This window comes from Molossus molossus, unplaced genomic scaffold (genome assembly GCF_014108415.1).
Source record: "Molossus molossus isolate mMolMol1 unplaced genomic scaffold, mMolMol1.p scaffold_m16_p_4, whole genome shotgun sequence".
Taxonomy (NCBI): domain Eukaryota; kingdom Metazoa; phylum Chordata; class Mammalia; order Chiroptera; family Molossidae; genus Molossus; species Molossus molossus.
The window spans coordinates 8,596,989-8,621,010 of record NW_023425377.1 but is presented as its reverse complement, the minus strand read 5'-3'; the positions used below and the strand labels follow the sequence as shown (position 1 = coordinate 8,621,010).

The window sequence follows — 24,022 nt, the reverse complement described above, 5'->3', positions numbered from 1 at the left end:
TCAGACAGCAAAGTGTTGTCTGAGCAACACTGGCAGGCTACTGTGAGGGACAGACCCAAAAGAACCGACACACGTGTGCAAACACACCGGGACACCACTGTTCCCAGCACCACCATTCTCGTCAGCCAAAGGCAGCGATAGCCTAGATGTCCACCACAGGATGAACGGGCAAACACACTGTGCTATGTGCATGAAATGGAATATTATTCAGCCATAAAAAAGGGGATAAAATACGGACACATGCTACAACATAGATGAACATTGAAAACATGATGATCAATGAAAGGGCCGGACCCAAAGGCCACATTTTGTATGACTCCGTTTATGTAAACATCCAGGTAATCTACAGAAACAGACAACAGGTTAGAAGTTGCCGGGGACTAGGGGCTCAGGGGGGACGGGGAATGACTACCGAAAGATATAGGGTTTGCTCTGGGGGGTGAGATGTTCTAGATGAAAGTGGTGTGCACTGTGGACAGGCTGAGTCCACTGGACGGTATTCTCTAAAACGGTGCATTCTGTTATGTAAATTTTACCTTAAAAACAGGAGCTCAGTCTTCTTGGGAGATTCACACCGGGAGGGTGATTTCCCCGTGACAGCAGGGAGCCCAGAGCCGGAGCTCACAGCACCAGCAGGGTCAGCCCGTCTGCCGTGAACACAGGATCTCGGCACTTGAAGATCGATGGGAACCACGGGGAGAAACATGGCGGGATTTAATGCACCTGCTTTTGGGGATTATTTACAGCAAGTTCTGAAACTCTCCTAGCTTGCTTTGGGGCAACAATTAATCACGCCTCACTCAGGAAAAAATAGAATCGGTTTAAACAAAGAGAACGAGGGTGGCAAAATTGATGGAAGGGGGGTGGAAATTGTCTGCTTGACTCCCAAACATAAACTATAAATATAAAAGCCACTCTCTTTTTAAAAAGGAAATTCAAATCATTTTTTTATTTTTCACTTGCAGTTAACACACAGTACCACATGAGTCCCAGGTGCACACCCCGTGATTAGACGCTCTGTGACTTGCTAAGGGGTCCTCCTGAGAAACCCTGTGTGTGTTCCACGCCACCGCCGCTCACTGCCCTGCAGGTGGCTCACGGATAACTCAGTAGCTGCGTCTGCATTTCAGAAGCTGGTTCTTCGGCTTCCCTCTCTGACAGGCTGGGAAGCAGGCCTGGCTGCTGCCTTGGTGCAATGAGAGCCGTCTCTGACCAGAGAGTCCTCCCTGCCTGTGCCCCTGGGCTGGGCGGGCGACGGGGCCCCATGCGCCAGGGCCAGGTGAACAGGGTGTGTGTCGGGGCCATTCACCTACTGCTTATCCCCATGTTCTCACGGGGCAGTTTGGAGAAGTCACGTTGGTCTCACTGAGCTGAGTAAATCCGAAGGAGTTGGACTGGAAGGAAGAAGCCGGAAGGATAAAGGAGAGGAAGGGCTGGAAGCCGGAGGGGCCCCCTGAGCCGGGCCCCACTGGGTGCAAGGTGAGGGGCCCCCCCACCCCCCGCCCCCGATAGGCTTCCACGGCGGGAGCCGCTGTCTGCCTCTGGCGTCCTAGTGCGGCGGCTGCTTTTCAGCTGGAAGTGAGCTTCTAATTCCTCCCCTGATTCCAGAAGGGGGAAATGAGGGCAAGGCTTACACTTCGGAGCCGAGCATAAGCACTGTGCTGGGGAAAAGCAACAAGAGGGATTCTCTTCTCCTCGCTTGCCAGCAGGGGACCGTCACCCAAGATGCTGGGGTTTAGCAGAAAAAAATAAAAACGGTGCGCTCGGGAATCGAACGACAAGGATCTTCGACCTTGCTGAGTGGGGACCCAATGTCTCTGAGCTAAAATCTCCCTATCGGTAAAACAGAGGTGAGGAACAGGTGATTTCTCAGGGTCGCCCCCCACCCCACCCCTCAGCTGCCAGCCAGGCTGCAGACTTTTAATCCAGCCCCCGGTCCTCACCGGAGGATTTTCTCATTTTGCTGTTACAGGTGTTATCCGGGGAGGCAGGTTTTATTTTTAATGCACTAAGTTGAGAAAGATTTTATTTTTTAATCCTTACCCGAAGATATTTTTCCACTGATTCTTTTAGGTAGAGAGGAAGGGAGAGAGAAAGAAACATCGATTAGCTGCCTCCTGCACGACCCACCTGGGGCCAGGGATTGAACCTGCAACTGAGGTTCGTGCCCTTGACTGGGTATCGAACCCACGACTCTTTGGTCCGCAGGCCAACACTCTAACGGCTGAGCCAAACGGGCCAGGGCAAAGATTTCATTTTTAACGCAGTATGTCGAGAATACAAAAGTGAGCTTCCCCGGTAGCTTGCTTGAGGCGGGCATGGCAGGTCGAAACCAGTGCCGGCAGGCAGCGGTGTGGCTCTGACTGCCCTCTGCCGTGCTGTCCCGCGCACCACTGTCCCCGCACCACTCGGACCCGCGCGCATTTCCCAGGTGGGACCAGCCCAGCTCTCCAGCTGCCTGCGGGATGGTATGGGTTCGACCCGCGGGCTCAGGCTGCTGCGCCTCCTGGAGATGCCTCCTTGTCCAGGCCAGAAACAGCAGGTGCTGGGAAGAGCACCCCTCCCCCCATCAGTCACAGAGACGACCTCTGAAAAGCAGCAGTAACTTACGGTGGCCTCAGGAAGCCACGGTGAGACACCGGCTGAGGTGTGGACGTGGGGACACGGCCTCTGGATGCTGGGGTCCAGAACGCCACCTGCGGGCAATGCCCTCGAGTTCAGTGAGCGGCCGAGGAGGTCCTGGGAGGTGCAAGGGCAGAGGAAAGTCTTCTAGGACTTTCCAAGGTTCGCCACCCAGGAGCCTGAGATGGGCCCCTCGCCCCTGTCAGAAATGTTTGATGTGCACACCCCAGCTAGAGGCTCGTTCCCTCCCAACCCCTGAGGGGAAATGCTCGTTTCCAGGTCAAAGGTGCTGTTTTCTCAACCACACAAACGTCACCTCCTAGCTGGTGTCCTGGCCTCTGTCCCCGTCCCCTGAAGCCACCTCCCGCACTGCACACGCCCAGCACCCTCGCCCCGAGCTCCTGCTGGTCTTCCTAATTCTATCTTTCTCCTTAAAAATTCCTTTTCAAATTTGCCACTCAAGGTTCCGTTTTCCATCCCAGGTCCCCCCATCCCTTGGTGGGCACGCACACCGGGGACCGGCCTGGGGTGGGATCAACTCACTCACATCCCGGTACACTTAGGTTCCGGTGCCCTCCGCCAGGCTCGGTGCGCGGGGTTCAGGATTCCCATGGGAAATGTGAAAGGGGTGACCCCTGCATGGAGTGTCCCCCGAGCAGAGTGCAAACGAGGCCTGGGATGGGGGTGAACCAAGAGAGCCGCCACAGTGAGCGACGCCATCCCACGGGACTTCAGAACCGACAAGTGGATGGGAGGAAAGGGCTGGAGAGTCGGAGCTAATATTTCCTCTGCCCGTGATGGATGGGCACTTTGGAACTGTTTCCTGAGCTGATTTCCCTTCGGTCAGCACTGCGGTGGAAGCGTGGGGTCCGCTTCCACCGCGACGTCTGCACGAGCCCCTCCAAGAGGAGCGCAGCCCCGCAACTGCGCCTGGACAAAAGGTTTGCATTAACTGTAATGAAGCAAATGGCGAAATCAATAAAGCAGGAACTGCCCAGCTGTCATAAAGATGATGTAAACCCAGGGTTCACGATGGTTATGGAGCTACTTAGAACTGTAATTAAAACCAGCACCATTTTTTCCCCCCAAGATAAAAGCCCCTTTGACAGCCATAAATGCAAGCTACAGGAAATTTTCAACAAATATATTCAGAATTAATGTATGGCACAAAGCTGGCATCCATCAGCGGGGGATAATCCATAAGCCCGGGCTTCAGAACGTACGAGCGCGTAAAGAGATTTCGATTCCGCATTTGGTTTTCAAGCAACGTGGTTTTCAATTTTAATCGAGTTAAGTCTTGACAGAGCACTTAGAGACCCTGAATGAATGGCATATTTCTGACAACTCCTTTTCAATGAGACTGAAAAGGCTGTCTCTGTGTTTGCCCAACTTGAGATCTGACAGCGTTTGCTATTTTATGCACCCTACACATTTCAGAAGAAAAGCTAGGGAGGGGTGTGCGTGCGTGCGTGTGCGTGTGTGTGTGTGTGTGTGTGAAGGAGATGGCCACTTTGTTTATTCGAGAGTGGGAGCAGAAAGAAGTGACGGGGAAGGGGATGAAGTGACCAGCTCTTGTAGTCCTAGCGGGCTATCTCCCTCGGACTTACTTTCTGAGCCCCGACTCCAAGGGTGACATTGAGGTTTCTTGGGAAGCATCCTCCTGCCTACCTACCTGTCCATTCACCTAACTTCAGCACACACTGTGCTCCGAGGTCATGAGCTGTATCACCCACCGCGGCCTTCCGTCCTCCGGGCGGGTACACCTGTGGGAGTGTGGGTGCGGGTAGGACGTCGTCTGAGAAGCCCCAGGGCCAAGCCAGCCACCGTTTCTAACAGAAGAGGCGAGCGAGGACTGCGGAGAGGGAGAGCTCCTCACACTCCTGAGGAAGCGTGAGGCAGAGCAGTCAGGACTGGGTCACGGACCTCTCAGCTCACACACTTGGGGAGAGAAGAATGACCCGCTACACCAGTGGGAAAAGTAAGACAGTAAACGAGGCTGGATGGCGTGTGTCAAGTCTGAAATGTCACTTGAATGCCGGGACGCTTGGTTCTTCCTATCCATTGTGGCCTTCAAGTGTGGTGGGGAGGCGGGGACTGAGGAGTCCCAGGAATTTAGGGGTGTATCACTGTGTTTTTAATTTTCTCTGTTTTATGGGAGTCTGACACCTTGGGGTGGGGGGACTTGCTGAGCGAGGAGAGGTTCCCAGAGCTAGTTAACCCTAGAGCCAGCAAACAACTCGTCCTGTCTCTCGTGCACAAACCAGCCAATCCTGAGTCCGTGCCCCTGGCCAGCCCCCTCCTTACCTGCCGCTCACACACCAAGCGCTTATTCCCTCCCCACGTCAGCCCGGGCCAGGGCTCAGGCCATGCGGCACAGCTGCTGACCCCGAGCCCAGCTCCGAGTTATTCAGGCTAGTCCGCCCCGAACTGTCCAGCCGCCCTGCCCTGCTCCCCCAAGGACGCCTGCAGCAAGCAGACACCTCCGCCCCGGGCTCGGGCTCCCGCCTCCTCACTGCGCGGCCCCGTGTGGCCTCAAGCAGCATGGCTGCTCTCGAATCCAGGGGAGCCCTGGAGACAGGGAACTTCTCTTGCAGCGGCCTGGCTTCCTGTCATCACTCCGGCACCTTTGTAAATGAAACCCCAGGCACAGGTCAAAGGATCCCAGGTTTTGGTCATGACTCCTGGCACTGCCTGAATGACCCTGGAAAAGCTGAATCGCCGAGAGAGAGAGAGAGAGAGAGAGAGACGGAGAGAGGGAGGGAGAGAGAGGTGTGGGCTGTGTTTCCTTCAGGTCCCGCCGAGCTCGGTAAGTCTCTGACTTGAATTCCAAGCCCTTGGCTCCACACGCAGAGGCCGGCGGCAGCCCTGCCAAACCACTGACCGGGCAAGTACAGCTCACACGTGTCTCAGGAGTAAATGGGCAAAGGAGGAATTCATTTTAGGAAATCTAATTGCCTTAAGGAGCTGATTCCAGACAAGTGTCTTAGTTGGACAGTCTACTGAGCGGGCTTGTCTTCCGCGACGAACAGCCCAGCCACAGGCCGACTGTGCTGGGCGATGGCGGGCTCCCCACGCGCTGGCCGCCCTGGTGGCTGGCTAGGTGCGAGGCTGCGAGGCGGCCTCCAGGGGACCCAGCCCTCGTTCTGCATCGGCCCCAGACGTGTGAAGAGGACCCAGCAAGTTCTGATTCAAACCATTCAAGTTCCGAGACCCAGAGTAAGGAAGGCCCTAAAAGTCCAAGCAGGAACCCCTGGTTGGGAGGCCCTGGGATTTTTGTGCAGGGCGAAGGTGAACCCTTTTTAACATCAGCTGTCGGCGAGTGGCTGCGAGGGCATCTGGTGGGCTACAGGAGATGTGCGTAGGAGAGACTGGCCTCCTCCTCAGGAAGAGGACAAGAGGGCAGTGACCGTCGAGAACGGGGCTTTGTGGTCTGAGTGTTTCCCTGCAGCTGGGAAACCTGCCCAGGGCTGACCCAGGGCAGAAAGGGTCCCCTGGATATTTGAAACAAGGCCTGGGCGCTGAACGGCACCTCGAACGAACTGGCGGGAAACTTTTGGAAACTTAAGGAAACTTTTGGAAAACCCCTTCTGATTCAGACCCTGCGAAGTGTCCTAAAGTTCCAGGGCAGGAACTTCAGAAACTGATCATAACCAACTGAGGTTTTACTGCCGGGCAGTGTCTTCTTCCTGCTTTGTTCTAGGCGGAGTCCCTGTGGCTCAGCCACGCCCCCCTCCCCATTCACTTCTCCCTGGTCCGCAACTGCTGAGGACCGTCCAGGGAGCTGGGGGCGAAGGAGGGGAGAACACTCCGTGAGACCCTACGGCATGACGGAGCATTCGCAGACCCACCGTGACCGTGGCCCGTTTGCAACGCCACCGAGTGTGATGTGCCTCACTACCAAACTATGACTCGATGCTTGTGCTTCCCCAAGGAACCGACGCCCTGGCCTCCTTCAGGGACCACACGGAACCAGAAGCACACTTTGAGTCTGGGCGTGGACTCGTGTTTTAGAAAGAAGCGAGCAGACATGTTCGGGGTGGTGAACTGAATATGCTTCAGTAGACAAAAGCGATATTCAGCCAGTGGTCTGATTGACATTTCACTTGGGCAAGAGAATGGGGGACGGCCCGACGGCAGGCAGATTCATTTTCCAAAGGTCACGGGGTGGGCCGCTGGTGATTCGTTGTTGAAAGGTATCTCAGGGCTGGTCAAGGCCGCGGTCCGCGATACCCGCGGAATACTGATAATTCCCCTCATTCAGAACTGTCAGGCAGGCCCGTGGGTCAATGTGGTTGTGCTTATGCAAATTGTAATGATCACAGTTTCCAGCTACGGAGGGTCAGCCGTGACGGAGACGGGGGCACGGGGCATGGCTGGCTCATGAGTCTTGTGAGTTGTTCTCAGAAAAGGGCGCGTTCTGGTGTTTTGTGCGTGAAACTGGTGTGCTCCCTTTCTCTGGGCCGAGATCAGATGGGTTTCTCTGACTCACACATTTTAAATATGTAAATATAGGCACATGGTAAAGGAAAACTCCGAGAGTCCAGAGCGAAAAGCCACACCCTCTGCTCCTGTCCCCCCAGTGCTGTGCTTTGCTTCCCCAGCAGCGATGATGTGAGCTGTCTGTAAATCTGTCCACAAGTCTTTCACATGCGAACAACCGTTCCATCAGCAAACAGGGCAAGAGCTGGCCCCCCTCCCTGCAGCCTGTTTTCTCACGCATCAGCTTCGACGCGTCCTGTACCCCATACAAAGACCCGTCTCCTCGCCACTGCTCTCTCGCGGGCCTGCGGACGACATGCTGCCCTTCCCTGAACTGGGGTCCTGTTGGTGGGCGTCAGGTGGCTCCCCGGACTTCTCTCTACAAACGACACTCACTCGCACCTTGTGGGGGCTAGTATGAGTTTATCTTTAAAATACTGTAAATACATAAAAGTTTGATGGCGGGGCTGCGGAGTGTGTGTCTTTTCCATGTTGGCAGCTGTTGCCAGGTTGTTGCACGGAGTGACATCCCCATTGTCCGTGTGAAATATGCCCGCATCCCTGCCAAGTCGGTGTCCTGTAAATCCTTAGCAAGTGCTCAAGGGAAGGAATCTCCCTGATCACATCTCGATTTCACGGAGAAAAGTTAGATGTGCGGCCCGGAATCAAGGCAGCCACGGTGTCCCTGCCGAGGGCGTTCTCTCGGTCTGGGGCTCTCGAGACGGGGGCGGGGCAGGCTCCCCTACTCCGCCACGTGCTGTCCTTACGTAATGTGGCAAACATACAGGGAAAAAACCAAACCGCTCTTAGGTATTCACCCAAGGGAATGAAAACCTAAGTGAACATCCACAGCAGTTTTATTCATAATCACTGAAATTCGGAAACAACCCAAACAGCCATCTACCGGGAAAGGTACACGTGTTGCCCTGTGTCCATAAAACCAGAAAGAACAAACGACTGGCCAACCACGCGACGGAAGACGAGTTTCCCGATAACACGCTGTGGGAAAGACAACATGGTGCGGGGCCAAACCTGCGGTGACAGGACGCAGGCGGGCGTGGCTGGGCTGAGGCCGGGCGTGGGGTGACTGCACAGGCACATTTTGGTGGCTCCATGACTGTGTGCTGGCCAAATCGTACAGTTAAAACGGGTGCATGTTACGGAAGGTAGGATACACCTCGACCAAACTGATTTAAAAAAATTAAAATCGCCTCAATTCCCACCACTTTCAGTTAACCTTTGTTAGCCTCTTGGTTTTGTCTTTCAGGCTTCATTTCCCATGCAAATATATATATATTCACATTATAAAATGGGCCTTTCATTTCATTTTCTTTAAATACCTGGGAATCTATGGTTTGACAATCTGATTTGAAAAAAAAAAATCTTAATGCTATATGGTTAGATCCTTAGTCACTTGGTTCCCTGTCTCAAACTGGTTTCTCATTCCTCAGACGGTGGTCGCGTCCCCGGCCGCCCAGCCCAGCCACAGGTAAACCCTCCTGGCCGAATAAGCAAGTGTGAGGAAGTACTGAGTGCCAGCCGGCGTCTCTCTATAGATGCCCCTTCCCTTCTGCCTACAAGACGTGTGGGTCGCACTGGCCTCCTGCGGATGGCGACCCTCTCGCCGCCCTGCCGGGGTCACATTTCCAAGGGGCGTGGGGTCAGCATACACTGAAAGCCAGGCCAGAGTCAACCACAGCTTGCAGGGGCCTCCCGGGAAGGAACCCCCAAAAGGCTCCAAGGAAAACCAGAAGTCCTCCACCCTCCCGTCTGCGGGAACAAAGGCCCCACGGAACTGAAAGGGCAGCCTTGTTCTTTGGCCCTGCTCCTGCGCAGGCCCCGTCCCCGTCCTGCCGCGACAGCATTCCAAGGGCTTGGCAAATTAAGAGCAACAAAGGCGAGGGCCTCAGGCACAGAAGGAGTCCATGGGAGCCCCAACCACAGGCTCTCGCCACAAAGCACAGAGGGAAAGTCCCACACTCGACAGACACTTGCCTGGCATGCCTGACGGGGTTTGTTTTATCCCCGAGGCCTCTTAACTCTCCTTGCAATTCTCGATGGGCTTCCTACTATTGTTTTAAGAATAGTGAACAGTTTGAGTCAGATGAACGTTGGTTCAGATTTCGGGCTGCTGTGTGGTCTTGGCAGGCTGATCTTGTTGAGTCTACATTTCTTACCTTTTAAAGAGGGATAATCCCGCCTGCTCCCTTGGGTTGTTACCACAGTCAAGTGAGATGATAACAATTAACGTGTGAGGTGCTCGGCGCGAACTACTCTGCAACATTATCTCATTTAGGTGCTACCTTTAGCTTCCAGGTAAAAAACCCACGCTGGGAGACGTGAGCAACCAGCTCAGGATCAGCGAGGCGGGTGGAACTCAAGCCAGACTCCCTCGTTCAATGCCAAGTCCTGATTCAGCATGCCGGTGGTTCCCAGATGTGAGAATCGGCCGAGGACGGAGTGAAAAGTGCAAATTCCTGCACCTCGACCAGAAATGATGACCCGTTCGGTCCCTAGCAGGGCTCAGGAAGCTGTCCTTAATAAGGTCTGGGAGCTGGAGGAGCAGGTGGTGTGCAGATCACATTTGGAAATGCTGCACAGGGCTATAATGGAGCAGTGCAATTATCACTCTTACAGTGATTACTTTAAAAGCAAGTGGAGAGATTCTAGGGTGGGCCAGGGGGAGGAAGGAAGGGGGTTATTGGACCCGTGAGCTCTCTATTGCGGCCAGTTTCCAAAGAGCAGGCTCTCGATGACGGGGCCGGGCCGAGGCTGGGGACGGCTGGGGACAGCTGGGGACACCGAGGCACCTGGGCTGTTTCCTCAGTCAGTGCATGCACACCTATGTAGCCGAATAATGAACTGCGAGTCAAGCTGAAGAATGCACCGATCCCTTGCGATTTGGAGGCTTGGGACCCGTCAGTGAAAATGACTGCTGGTGCAACTTGGAAAGAAGCAAAGTCCCCCACTCGGGGATCAGGCCAGGGCCATATACTGACCCAGCAAACCCAGTCCTGACAGAGTATTTGGCCTCAAAACGCTGTGGGATATAACTGAAATGAAAGTTCAAGTCCAGGGTCAGCTCTCTGCTTAGTGCAGTTAGCAATGAGCCAGGGGATGCTGTGTTAGGTGTCCCTGTCCCCAAATGTGTCGCTCTCCGGTCATCCTGATTGCCACCATCAGAGTTCCTCTTTCAGGGCCTCTGGAGACAGAAGGAAGGAATCACGGCAAAACGTAAGCGACACCTGCTGACACACCGGCAAGGGTCCGACTTTTATCACACGGGGCTTCCCTTCTCTGTCGCTCCTGCGGCAGGTTCTCCCCGGGGGGTGGGAGGCACCGTCTCCGGCGGATGCCCGTGGGTGAACCCGGTGATCCGGCCAGTACCGTGTGGATGTTTCAGTGTTTAAGAAGGTGGTGAGTTGGATGCCAACGTTTCACAATCGGATGCTTTCACATAGAAATCGGAATTTGCTTCCTTCGGGAAGAGGGAGAAAACGTGCTGGAGCTGAGGGCAGGACGGCTCCCCTTGGCCGTCACCACTCTGTTCTCACCACTTCCTGGCAAGTGCTGAAGTCCCCCAGGCTGAGTCCAACTGCCATTTACCGACTCCCGGTGTGCGAGCTCACAACCCCTCCCCGAAGGGTTTACCTTCAGTACGCTGCTCAGAGAGAATGCCCCCAGACTCCTCTCCTCCACCCCACAGTGCAAGTGAGAGACCGCTCTGCGCCCGTGAAGGTGCAGGGTGTCAGGACTGGGTGCTTGGCATGAATATTTATTGAGCATCTACTCTGCGCCACACTCGATCTCAAGTCCTTTCCACTTGTCATCTCCTTGAACTCGTCCATGGAAATCTATGGCTTAGTTAATGGTCACTCACTCGCATTTTATTGAAAAGGAAATGAAGGCTCAGGGAGAAAGCAGTGTGTCCAACGAGCAAAGCACAGGAAGAAACCACAGCTACTGGGTTGCAGTGTGGGGAGCCCTCTGGGTAACTCCCTCCGCGGCGCTCTGCACAGCCACGGGGCTCGAAGCTGGCAGGACTGGCGAAGCCGGCCTGCTGGGGACAGGGGCCCCCGCCGTGCCTGCTGTTGCCGGGCAGCACTGAGCGCCCAGTGGTAGCACATCCGATTTTTCCAGAGAAGCTGCAATGCCAGACTTTTAAGCAAAATGTACTGATTTCTGGAACCCTCTGTAAAATGGAAATGAAACCTGCCTGGAGGTGGGATTCTGTCCATGGGTTTTGATTTGATTTTCTTTTTTTTTTTTTAAGTCCTCATCTGAGGACACTTTTGTATTTATCTTCAGATAGAGCAGGAGGGAGAGAGGGAGGAAAAGAGAGAGAGAAACATTGAGTAGCTGCCACCCACACGACCCCAACCGGGGGCCAGGGACAAACTGCAACCGAGGTACGTGCCCTTAGCGGGAACCGAACCCGGGTCTCTCTGGTCCATGGGCCGACACTCTAACTGCTGAGCCAAACCAGCCGGGGCCATGGGTTTTGATTTTCGGTAAATGCTTTTCTAAGAATAGATAGCATTGCATAGGGGTTACAGGTTCTAGATTTAAACTCTGGGTCCAAATCCCAGCTCTGCCCGTTGTTCACATGGGACCCTGGGTTTCATCTGTAAGCTGGTTGTCACGAGGATGAAGAGAATAGTTAGGAATTGAAAAGACCGTGGCTGGTACATGGTCAAGACTGTAAGATCATTTTACCTACTAAGAAGAATAAGGGAATGAGTTTCTGTTTGAAGCTACTGTTCCTTTCTTGAGACAGCCTCTGTCTATTCGTTTTGGGGGTGAGGGGTGGGGGTAGATATGAGCAGGTCAGGTTAAATGATGGGCTTTAGAGGAATCTTAGAATGTGCACCCCATCCCTGAACCCAGACATGGCACTACCTCTAAAAGAAGGGGGGGAAGGGCAGACTTCCATAATAAAATGCTAGTTAGCTATAAAATCTCAGAACTGCTGCTGACCCCGCGCTGTACAAACCAACCTAACCCAGGGGCTACCTGTCTGTCCGGCTAGGTAGTACCCCGGCAGACACAGAACCTGAGCACTGGCCACTGGCATTTAGCAGTAATTTAGGTCCATGCCCTTGTGCCTTGGGACTGGCGAGAGAGAGCTTTACGGAGAATGTAAACAATGGCAAAGAACAGCTGGACACATTGTCGCACACTGTCCATTTACAGAGCGGCACTGCAGCAGACACCCCACTGATTCGCTCTGGCATCGCGGCCTTGCATCCAGTGCGTTTGTGGGTTCGGATACAAGTCTCTGAAACATCAGCTATGATAAAAGACCTGCGCCGACCATGAGGGGCATGGCTGGGATCTCAGGCCCTGCGGACCACCGCCCCGCGCCCTGCACACACGACTTCTTTATTCACCTAACGGATATTTTCTGAGCCCTGTGGCTGACCACGCCCCTCCCCGAACCAGCCTTTTCCGGAGGTGAAGTGTTTCTCTGGTGCAGCCAGCAGGGGGGCAGTGCAGAGACACAGGCTGAGCTCAGACCTGCTGCAGAGATGTCGAAGTGGTCCTCGCCAGGCCCACGGACGTCCGCAAGATTTCAGAAGCCCTCAGCTCCAGTCCAGAAGATATCTCCTAGCCAACATCCAAAGTCCTCTCTTCCCTTCCTCCGGACGTGAGTCCGGTCTAGATCCTCCACCTGGATGTCCAGCTTCCAGGGGTGGGGGTCTGGGTTCCCCTCGCCCCATTCTCCGCCATCCCCCATCTGGTGCTGGCCTCCTGATTCTGCTGCTGAGTCCGTCCCAGGGGAAAGCCTACTTCCTCCCTGATGGAAGACCGTCTCAAAGAGTGATCACATTTTACACGCCAACAGACCTGAAAGGTTCTTTACCTAGTCCAGTGTTTTTGTTTTTAAACAGGACTCTGTTACACACAATCTCAAGGTGAGCCCCAGTCGGACAGAGGCTATTTAACATTGTATCATTATTGAAAAGTAACTTTTCATTTGCCGGTTGGTTCTTGAGGCACTAGAGAGTTTCTCCGAACACAGCTGCAATCCCCTGATCACGACAGGTCAACGACTCATTTCAATGGATGAAGTAACGAAGACCACGGGTTAAGTGGCAGCCGGGGACAGTATCGGTTTCTATTCCTCATTGCTGCTGTGACAAAGTAGCACAAATGCAGTGGCCACGGCACTGAGAACGTCTGTCTTTAGTCTCCGGAGGTCCCGAGTCCCAGACCAGTTTCACTGGGCTGAAGTCAAGGCGTGAGCAGGGCTGTGCCCTTCTGGGAGCTGGTGGGGAGCACCTGCTTCCCCGCCTTTTCCAGGATAGGCTCTTTCCCACCTCCCTGCCCCCCACCGCCTTTTCTCCCCTGCTGATTACCTTGGCTCCCCCTTGAATAACAAGGGGGACAATCCCTCCATCTCAAGATCCCGAACCGAATCAGAGCTGCTGAGTCTCTCCTGCTGCTCGGCACATGGTCCTGTGTTCTGGGGTTGGGGTGTGGGCACCTTCGGGAGGGGGCGCTATTCAGAGCACTGTGCACACGGCCTTTGTCTTTGGGCGTGTGCCTGCCTAGGAAGGACGGCTCCGTCCGTCGGATGTCATAGCCTGAGACAAATTAATTCTCACAGAATAAAAGCAGCAACAGTCAGAGTTACCATCAATCTTCATCACAGTATCATGAGGAGGGTGATACTATTTCCACTTACTATATGGGGAAACGGAGGCCAAGAAAGAGTTATATAATTACTTATCACGCAAGGGGTCAGAACCAGGGTTTGACCCCAGGCCGCTGGACGGGGGGATCTGAGTACTTAACCATTGTCTAAACATCCCCAGAATGTATGCAGTGTTTATATACAACGCCAGGCCCAGGTAGGTTCTCTAAGCCATAGGTCTTCTTTGAGCGAGAAGAAATTCTCACGCTCAAACCTCAGGCCACAGGGCAGGGGAGTTGGAGGCACCCTGGGCTTCTTGCCGATCTGCTCTATGGCCCTGAAACTTTCGGGGTGTCACCCTCTCTCAAAGAAGAAAAGAGAAGATTCATGTTGCTTGAGTCTGAAAAACTCAATAAATATAAACTAGTGAAGAACTGTGAGAAGGTGAGGGGGCTTTACCGTGCATTTAAAGCTTACTTTTGGGCTTGGGAAAATGGAGGGAGGGCCGATGGGCGGAGCACGGGGGATTTTTAGGGCCGTGGACTACTCTGAATGTCACTGCGATGGTGGATACTATCATTACACAGTTGCCAAAACCCACAGAATGTACGACACCAAGAGTGAAGCCTAATGCAAACGCTGAATCTCAGTTGGGGGGCATCAGCATTGGTTTATCAGCGGTAACAAACGTGCCCCACTAATGCAAGATGTTAATGATAGGAGAAAGCGTGTTGGGGCGGGGTATACACGAGAACTCTCTGTACTTCCTGCTCAGTTCTTCCAGAACCCTAAAACTGCTCTGCAAAATAAAGTCTGCTAGTAACAACAAAAAGAACGCACACTTTCAGACAGTCTTGATGGTCTGCTCAGAAAATCTCCCCCGGTGGTGGCCACGTCAGCCTGCTCCTGCCTGGGGTCTTGGCTGGTGCTGGGAGCCAGACATGTTCTCCCAACACTGCCCGCCGATCTGAACATGCTGTTCCTGTATCATCAGTCCATGCTACCAAAGCTCAGAGGTGTCCCTGCTGAGCACTCGGAGGAGCACTGGCCGACGGCCAGACTTGTCCTGGGATCCCGTCCTCGCCTCGTTACCGACCAGCTCTGCGGCCCTGGGAGAGTTCCTGAATTTCTTGGAGGCTCAACTTCCCCACCTACAACTAAAGGCTAATAAACTTTCCCCCAGTGACCTGGCAAGGCTACGGTGCTAATTAAACAAGATCATGCATATGTGGGCATTGGGCAAACTGCGCAGTATTATTCACACACGGGGCACTTTCTCCCTGTTTCACTCCTCACTAGTACCCTTCCTGCTTTATAGACTCGGAGACCGAGGCTCAGAAAGGCTGTGCAATTGGCCCGAAGACACAAAGGTCATACACAGCGAAGCTTGGGCTAAAAAAAAATCAAGTCTGATTCCAAAACTCTTGCTTTTATAATCACTATACTAAACTGACTTCAGTGAGGTAAAGAATCAGAGAATCAGTAGTTACACGAGGCTCAAAGTATACTCTCCACTGTAACATGCACCCTCCCCTCTTCTAGGCAAAAGCCCAATCCAGTGGTGGATGTCTCAAAACACCGCTAAGCCCAACTCTGAGGGGCCCGGAGTCCCTGTTCCTTCTGGTAGGGGTGCAGGAAAAATGGGAGTCTGTTTTACACGCTTTATATATATATGATATATATTTATATTATATATATTTTTTCGACTTATTTTCAGGTAGAATGGGAGGGAGAGAGAGAAACAGAGAGAGAGAGAGAGACATCGACATGAGAGGGACACATGGACAGGTTGCCTCCCACATGACCCTGACCAGGCGGGGGACAAACTGCAACTGAGGTACGTGCCCTTGGCCGGAAATGAACCCTCGACTCATTAGTCTGTGGACCGACGCTCTAACTGCTGATCCAAACCTGCCGGGGCACATGCTTATTTGAAACTCCTTGTTTGCTGTGAATTTAATGCTCAGAGAGGTTGAATATCTGTGATAAGTTAAAAAAAATATATTTTTGTCTGCAAATAAAAATGTCCCAGATAATAAATTTTAGTGCTGGAGCTAGAATAATGGTCTCTATTATCCTGAAAGAAACATGAGGCTTCTCTGGGGCTGGTTCCTACTGCTTTTCTTTTCTTCTTCTTCTTCTTCTTCTTTTTTATTTCCTCACCTGAGAATAATTTTTTTCCCATTTATCTTCAGATAGAGTGGGAAGGAGGGAGAAAGAGAGAGTGAGGGAGGGAGGAAGAGAGAGGGAGGGAGGGAGAAACATCAATGTGAGAGAGATACATCGACTGGCTGCCTCTCGAACGACCCTGGTCAGGGCTGGGCATGAAACGCAACCAAGGTATGTGCTCTTGGCCGGAATCAAACCCGTGACTCACTGGTCTGCAGACCGCCGCTCTAACTGCTGAACCAAACTGGCCAGGCAACTTTTATTCTTTTTTGCTCCTGGACACATCATGTCCCTTTATTCAGGGTTTAGCTGCTCTCCAAGTGCTGGAGTCTCTGTTCTGAAAGTCTTCCATTTACTCATTTATTCATTGTTTCTTGAATGACTACTATATCTCAGGCGTAGGACTAACTCTTGCAAATAAAACAGTGACCAGGACAGACTTGGCCTCATCCTCTATGTAGCATGCAGGAAGGAGAGACAACTGAGCAGTTATAAGTTACTATGGGGTGTTATAAGAAATATCCAGCCCTGGCCCATTTTGCCCAGTGGTTAGAACATCGGCCCATGGACCAGTGATTCTCGGGTTAGATTCCAGTCAAGGGCACGTACCTTGATTGTGGTTCATCCCCGGCCCTGGTTGGGTTGTGTGGGAGGCAACCTGTTGATGTGTCCCTCTCACATCGATGTTTCTCTCCCTCTCCCTCCCTCCCACTCTATCTGAACAGAAATGGAAAAATATCCTCGGGTGAGAATTAAAAAAACCCAAAAAACTATCCAAAGCCCAGCAGAGGCCTTCTCACACCGTCTACACAACGGTGTCGTGCGGGTGGGAAGGGGTTCCACCTGTCACCAGTACAACCTGCAGTTCTGGGCCCAGCTTCTGGGATGGGGCACTTTCACCAGCAGCTCCCTGCCATTGGACAGCTGTCTCATATCTTGTCCAGATGGATGAAGCCTAATTGCCCATTTCCTCTGCTAGTTCTTCCCTGCAGGGCATTTACTTTAGTAAATCCGCTAGTATTTATCGGGCACGCACAGGGCAGGCCGTGGGGCGGACACAGACAAGTGTTCTAGAAGGGTAGTCATCGGATCCCACATGCTCTTTGTTCATCTATTTGCCTCCCTCTGTAGATGACGTTTCTTAAGATCAGGGACTGTGTCTCCTTTATCCTTTCATTTCTAGGACTTGCTTTGGGCCCGGCAAAGGTCAGGGCTCAGTGATGCTGTGTGGAAGGAAGAATGGGAAAATGGAAGAAGGAAGAGAGGGAGGGAAAAGAGGAAGGAGGGAGGGAGGGAGAGAGGCAGGCAGGCTGGCTTGGTCCCTTTGTGAAGAGAGCTTATTTGGGTGGCATGTAGCAGACTGGGGGCCAGGACAACCTCCCCCGGCAGCACGTCTGTGCCTGAGCCGCTCAGCCAGGAGAGGCTGGAGACCCCGCTGCACCTCGGGAGAGCGATACATCAGCGTCTGTTTGCCTCCTGTGCGCAGATCTTCCCAAATCCCTCTCCCGAGATGCAGCGCGGCCTTCTCCAGGGAGGCAAGCAGGTCTCTCCCTCGGCTTGATAAGCCCAGTGACAGGCGCTCAATAGACCCACCGGCTCAGCCTCTTGCCGGCTTTCTCCGCAGGTCTGTCGGCGACACTGGCTCTTTAGCTCCACTTCGCCTCCCCGATTCAGGCCCCGAACCTCCAGACAAGTGCCCACACGATCGCGTCTCTTGCTCACCGAGCTCCAGCCGTGACTCTCTGGCAAGCGCCAACTCTTTCCTGTGCCTTTGCACAGGTTGGTGATGCTTCACCTGCTGTTGCTTCTGCCGGGAGTGCTGTTCCCCCGGAAACACCCTGCTCATCCATCAAGACCCAAGCTCATGTCCCCTCCTGAGTGAAGCCAGAATCGGGCCAGTCTCTCTGCGCCGTCCTGCATCTTGTGCAACCAACAGAGTCCTGGCCATGTCCTGCCACTGCCTGTTTACGGTCTGTGAGTCCTCTGAGTATGAAAATGGTATCTTTGTTCTGCCTGTAATTTTCATGTTAAACATTTTAACAATTTTGCATGATTTTTTTTTGGTATGTAATAGGCTGACTGCAAACACTTGAGGAATGAATGAACAAATATATTCCTTTGATATATTTTTAGTCCACCTTACTCTCTGCCACGAACTGTTTGGGCACTGGGGGTTCTACAGTGACTGAGACAGGCAGGGTCCCTGTGTACACATGTTCATTCGGAAATATAACTGGGTAATGGGATGGAGGGGAGGGGTGGTGGGTGCTGGGGAGCTCCTTTAAATGGGTCAGGGAAGGCCACTGTAAGGAGGTAACATTTGAGCTGACATCTGAAGGATCAGAGGAGCCAACTGTGCAAAGATCTGAGGGCTCAGCATGTCCCAAGCACAGGAAACAGCAAGTGCAAAGGCCCTGAGGCAGGAAGGAGCTAGGGTGTGTTCAAGGGTGACATGGAGCATGGGTAGCATATGCCATGAGTGACAGAGGACCCAGATCATGTGGAGCCTCGCAGTGCATGACCAGGAGCGTGAGCTCTGGCCCAGGTGCAGCCACAGAATGAGTGGTTGCGGAGGTCAGCAGACAGAGATGCTGCCAACGGAATGGGTGCGTCCTGTCCCTCCCACACCTCCCTCAGCCCCACACGAGATCACAGGGTGGAGACAGCCCTCATCAATCTCAGGAAGCAGGAGGGCAGAGCTGCAACTCAGACTAACCAGAGAACACAAGGGCTGCCGGCCCAGCCTTGTTTTGAAACCGTCAGTTCCAAACTCTGCGAGCTGGCAGACAGGGGCTATTGATTTTCCCTTCTGGAATGCATGTCCTACAGAGTCCTGGCAAATAGAAACTGAACAACAGAGCAAAACATAACTGCTGAGAAAGACGGGGCAAAGGGACATTTTGAAAAAACAATCTGTATTGGTTTTTATCTTTTTCCTATTATGGTTTGTTGGATTGTGGCTTGTCATCTGTCTCTCTCCCTTTTTTTTTTTTTTTTAACCCCAATTCATTCCTTTTTTCCCATCTCTGTGTCTTTCTGATTCTTCTTCTCCTCTGTCCCCCCTCCCCCCTCCCTCCCCTCGCTCCCTCCCTCTCCTCCTCCTTTCTCTCTGGCTGTGTCTTTGTCCCATACCTAGGACAGCGTTTCCATGTAGCATGTCCGGCTGGTGTGTCGAATGTTGGTCTGTCTACCACTCAGTCTCTCTGCGTCTCTTTCTCCAGATCAGTTTGTTCATCCACCTGTCTGCGTCCCTTGGACTACAGCCCCTCTCTCCCAGGCAGGCGGCAGAGTGGGATGAGCCTGTACGATCGGCTTTTAGTAATTGCATAGAGTGGTGTCCCCAGCCAATTACTTTCTCTCCCTTCTTTGGAGAAGCAGGAAGCAATTAGGGGTTTCCTTCCACGGCCTGGGGGGGCAGGGCGCCAAGTCCTTTCAACACCAGTGTGACATGGGTGGCTTCCACGCCCACCAGGCCCCGCACCACCTGCCTGCGTCCTTCCTCTTGGCTCCGAGAGAAGCAGTGGCCCGCTGGCCTCTGGGAGTCAGGCCTCCGCCTGCTAGCAGCCTCCTGGCGTCTCGTCCTTCTCCCCGCTGCTGCCATGGCCGAAGTGGACACGGCCACTTCACTGCAGAGGGGGACGCGCGCGTCTGTGAGCTCGGCCTCCCGGGAGCTCCCAGGCCCTGGGCACCGGCAGGTCAGGATGAAGATCGGGCTTGGAGGACACGAGCCAGGCGTGAAGCAATGTCAAGGCTTCCAACAAGAAGTGGCTGGGCGTGTGACGGAGGGCAGGCTCCGTGGGGAGGCCTAGAGGCCCAGGCCCGCTGTGTCTACAGACTTCACCAAATTGCACACGCGGACCGAAACTTAGCTTTTTCATCTGGAAAATGGGGATATCACAGACTCTTCCTTCTTGAACGGAAATGTTAGGACAAGCAAAGCAAATCCATGTGTAAACTACAAAGTTAAAAGAAGTAGAAAATCCTTGATTTTTCTCCTCTTAACGAAGCGTATGGCATCATGGACAGGCCTGGTCGCAGTCAGTCATTCACCCTCTGCTCCCATGAGGAAATGTAGAACGTGTCGCAGTCCCAGCTCACACGGGTGGTGGAGGGTGGGGGTGGGGGGCGGGGGGGGGGGCTGGGCCTGGGCCTGGTGGGGTGTATGCTCCTGAGATCTAAAATGAGCCTCTCGTCATCCCAAGAGAGACAACCCACATGCGGTCATTGAGGTCTGGTAGGAGAAGCCACCGTCTCCTTAACAGGTTTCCTACAAACTTAATTCCTGTTTCCCATATACGGATGCATATTTAAATGCATATTTAAACTCCAGTGATCACCTTGAACTTGCTCCTCAGCTCCAGTCCTGTCTCTGCCTACCCACACGACCTCTTCTCTTGTGGCTATACAATTATTTGGTTGAAATCCCTCTTGTGAAGCCCATGGGGGCTGCGGCCCACAGACCGAAGTCATTTAACTTGCGGGAACCGGATGCGTGTCCGCCGCCCGTTCCTGAGCACACGCTGTGTGCGGGAGGCCACCGCTTCCTGCCTGCCTCGTGCTCCTGAAGCCTGGTCCTGACCTGTCCACCTCTGCAGACTGCAAGTTCCAAGAAGGCCGAGCTCACCGCTCTGTGTACTCACTGTCTTCGGCTTCCCCCAGAACTGGCATTTAATAGGCTCAACAGTGTATTCTGATGGCTGCACAGATGAATGCCTACGAGAACCTGCCACCATTCTCTGTCTTGTCAGGCTTGGGACGCATCCTCTTCTGCGCCTTTGTGCCCGGTTCCCGTAGCTCACTGTCTGACAAGTTCTGTTGAGCTGGTCCCCATGGAGTCCTCCTTTCTCTCGGGCAGCTCTCTCCCAAGGGCCAGCCTTGACCCCACGTGCTGAACCCCAGCCTCACCGCCAGCCCCGCCTTCTCTTCCTGCACCTCCTCCTGTCCTGGGCTTCTCCTCCAGGGTGAATGTTTTCATCCTGGCCTTTCCCTGGCCAGAAGCCAGGCACTCAGCATCTGCATCTAAGTTCACCCTCCCGGCAGGCAGGGCGCTTCACCTCCTGGCCTCCTTCCTCTCTCTAACCTCATCGGCGCTCCTTCTGCCTCAGAACCACCCCCGCTGCCTCCCGGCGGCTCTGCTCTGTCCTGGAAACACCTCACCCAGGTTCGTCTCCGCACTCTGCACGTACCCTGGACGCACTCTGCACACACCCTGCACACACTGCACACACCTTGCACACCTTGCACACCCTGCACACCCTGCACGCACTCTGCACACACTCTGCACACACCCTGCACACACTGCACATACTTTGCACACACCCCGCACACACTGCACGCACTCTGGACACACTACACACACCTTGCACACCCTGCACACACTCTGCATACAACTTACACATCCTGCACACACTGCACGTGCCCTGCGCAGGCCCTGCACGCACCCTGCACACACCCTGCACACTGCACACACTCTGCACACACCCAGTGCACACCCTGCGCACACTCTGCACACACCCTGCACACTGCACACATTCTGCACACATTCTGCACACACCCTGCGCACACTCTGCACACACCCTGCGCACACCCTGCACACACCCTGCACACTCTGCACCCTGCACACACTCTGCACACACCTGCACACACCCTGTGCACACCCTGCACACACTCTGCACCCTGCACACACCCTGCGCACACCCTGCACACACTGCACACTGCACACACTGCACACACCCTGCACACACTGTACACACCCTGCGCACACTCTGCACACACTCTGCCTCGTCCTGGCTGGGAATGCCGGCCATTCTTCAGGCCCAGCTCAGGTCTTCACAATCATCATGGCAACCTAGGGACACAGCAGTAAGTGGCTAGAACTTTCTAAACAGCTTCCATACACCAAGCACAGTCCTAAGTTATCCATTATTTTATTAAACTTCACCAAAACCCTAGATGGTTAAGTACAGTTCTTATCCTCATCTCACAGGGGGGAAAATCCAGGCTCAGGAATGTCCAGCAAGGTGCTTAAGGTCACAGACTCGGCTGGTACACAGAACAGCTGGAAATCAGACCAGATCTGTCACACCCTAAGCCGTGAAGCTAACCAGCCTTCAGGTGACACTGCCTCAAGCTGGGTTTCTTCTCTGAGCTCCGACAGCCTTTATGCCGCATAGGCACTCACTGGCCATTGCTCACGTGGACGGTTAACTCACAGAGCATTCTCTGTGCCCATGTTTCTCCCCCCAGTTTCACCGTGAGCCACCTGAGAACACGAATCACACTCCTGGGCCGTACTGTTTCTGGCCGACAAGTGTGTGCTGACCGAACCGACGAGGGGCGTAATGTGCTCCATCCATCTCTGGCTGTGTTGGTTGATACGTCCTTTAAGCAGGGAGCTCACTCCCCTCCCCACTCCCCCCAGGGCCACCTGCTGACTCTGGGTACAAACCGAAGAGATGATTGCTGTGCAGGCCCTAGTGTAACACACACCTGCGTGGCCCGGAGAGGGGGCGCCTGGCAGCCGTCCCTATGTGACTCAGGAGGCTGTGCTTGCAGAACCTTGAATATTTTAGCACCCGAGGCCTTTGGAAGTTAAAGATGTTGCAGGAAAACAACAATAAACCCCCAACCCCTAGGTACTATTGAGGACCACTGTGAGATTTTATCACTTTCATGAGAATAAATAATGTAGCAGTAATTACACAGCCCTGTTTATACATCACCACAACGTTTCTTTGTTAACTAGCCCATATAAAAGTACAGCCATGAGATCTGACAGATATGCCACTTCATATATGTAAAATGTTAATTTGGGGCACAATCATCAAGAAGCTGGTTGAGCCCTGGCTGGTTTGGCTCAGTGGTTAGAGCATCGGCCTGCAGACGAGTCTTGGGTTCCATTCCGGTCAAGGGCATGTACCTCCGTTGCGGTTCGATCCCTGGCCCTCGTGTGGGAGGCCACCAATTGATGTATCTCTCTCGCATCGGTGTTTTTCTCTCTCTCTCTTTCTCCCTCCCTCCCACTGTATCTGAAAATCAGTGGAAAAATATCCTTGGGTGAGGATTAAAAAAAAAAAATGAAGCAGGTTAACCTTGAGTTTCCCCTTCTGTGGGCTCGACGTTCTCGGGGCTGCCTCTCGGTTCCCTTCTCGCCTTCCTCCCTGGGAGGCTAACGCACGTGACCTCTTCATTTGGTTCATGCACACATTCTTGTGTCGCTTTCTCTGAGGCCTTGTCTGTGCCCACCCTCTCCTGCTCCTGGCAAACACGTCCCCTGCCCTCTGCTCCTTCGCCCTGACGTACCTCTGTCCTCTCGTGTGCTTTGCACGTTCAACATCAAAAGCTTTCCACCAAGTTCTCAGCAACAGGGAGGCAGGGAGCCTCTACCGGGAAGCCAGCATGACCCCCCCCCCCCCAGGACATTCAAATCCCTACAGTCCTTCTAGGGAAAAGAGACAGCCCAAGTAGCTTTAAAACACTTCTTTCAAGCCTTCTCAGTTGAACAGGGCGGGGGCGGGGGCTGTGGAGGAGGCCAGTGGGCAGAAATGCCTGCTCACACACACAAGACCTTCTGTGCCCCTCTCCAAGCACATCCTGAAAACATGGGTACAGCACTGTGGGTAGACACTTCAGAAGACACACTCCTTCAGAGGCAAGGAGACGCTGACAGCAGGCATGGCCCGGGTGGGACACAACCAGGGTTATCTGGCATGTTCAGGATGCAGCGATGGGACGATGAACCCCCTGCAGGGACTGCAGCCGTGGGCCCAGCAATCGGCTCGTGAGAGTCACACAGAGCTGCGCGTGCGCACACACACGTGCACATGCACGCACACACACGTGCACATGCGCGCACACACATACACAATCACGCACACACACGCACATGCGCGCGCACACACGCACGTGCGCGCACACACACATGCACGCGCGCGCACACACACACACAGACATGCACACGAGTGCATGTAACACTGTGCAATCTGCAGAATAAGGTCGGTGGAATATACCCACATCAGTGTCCTTGTGGTGATATTACACTATCGTCACTTAAGATGTCACCATTGGGAGGGAAAAGATGGGCGAAAAGTCCCTGGAACTGTCAACGATTTTGTG

The 24,022-nt window shown here is 53.6% G+C and overlaps 1 protein-coding gene across 2 annotated transcripts in view; it reads right to left on the bottom strand.

Moving 5' to 3' along the window:
* The window catches only part of SLIT3 (slit guidance ligand 3), a 552,483-nt gene that overhangs the window by 156,710 nt on the left and 371,751 nt on the right, over positions 1–24,022 (bottom strand). The gene's annotated exons all lie outside the window — the stretch shown is intronic.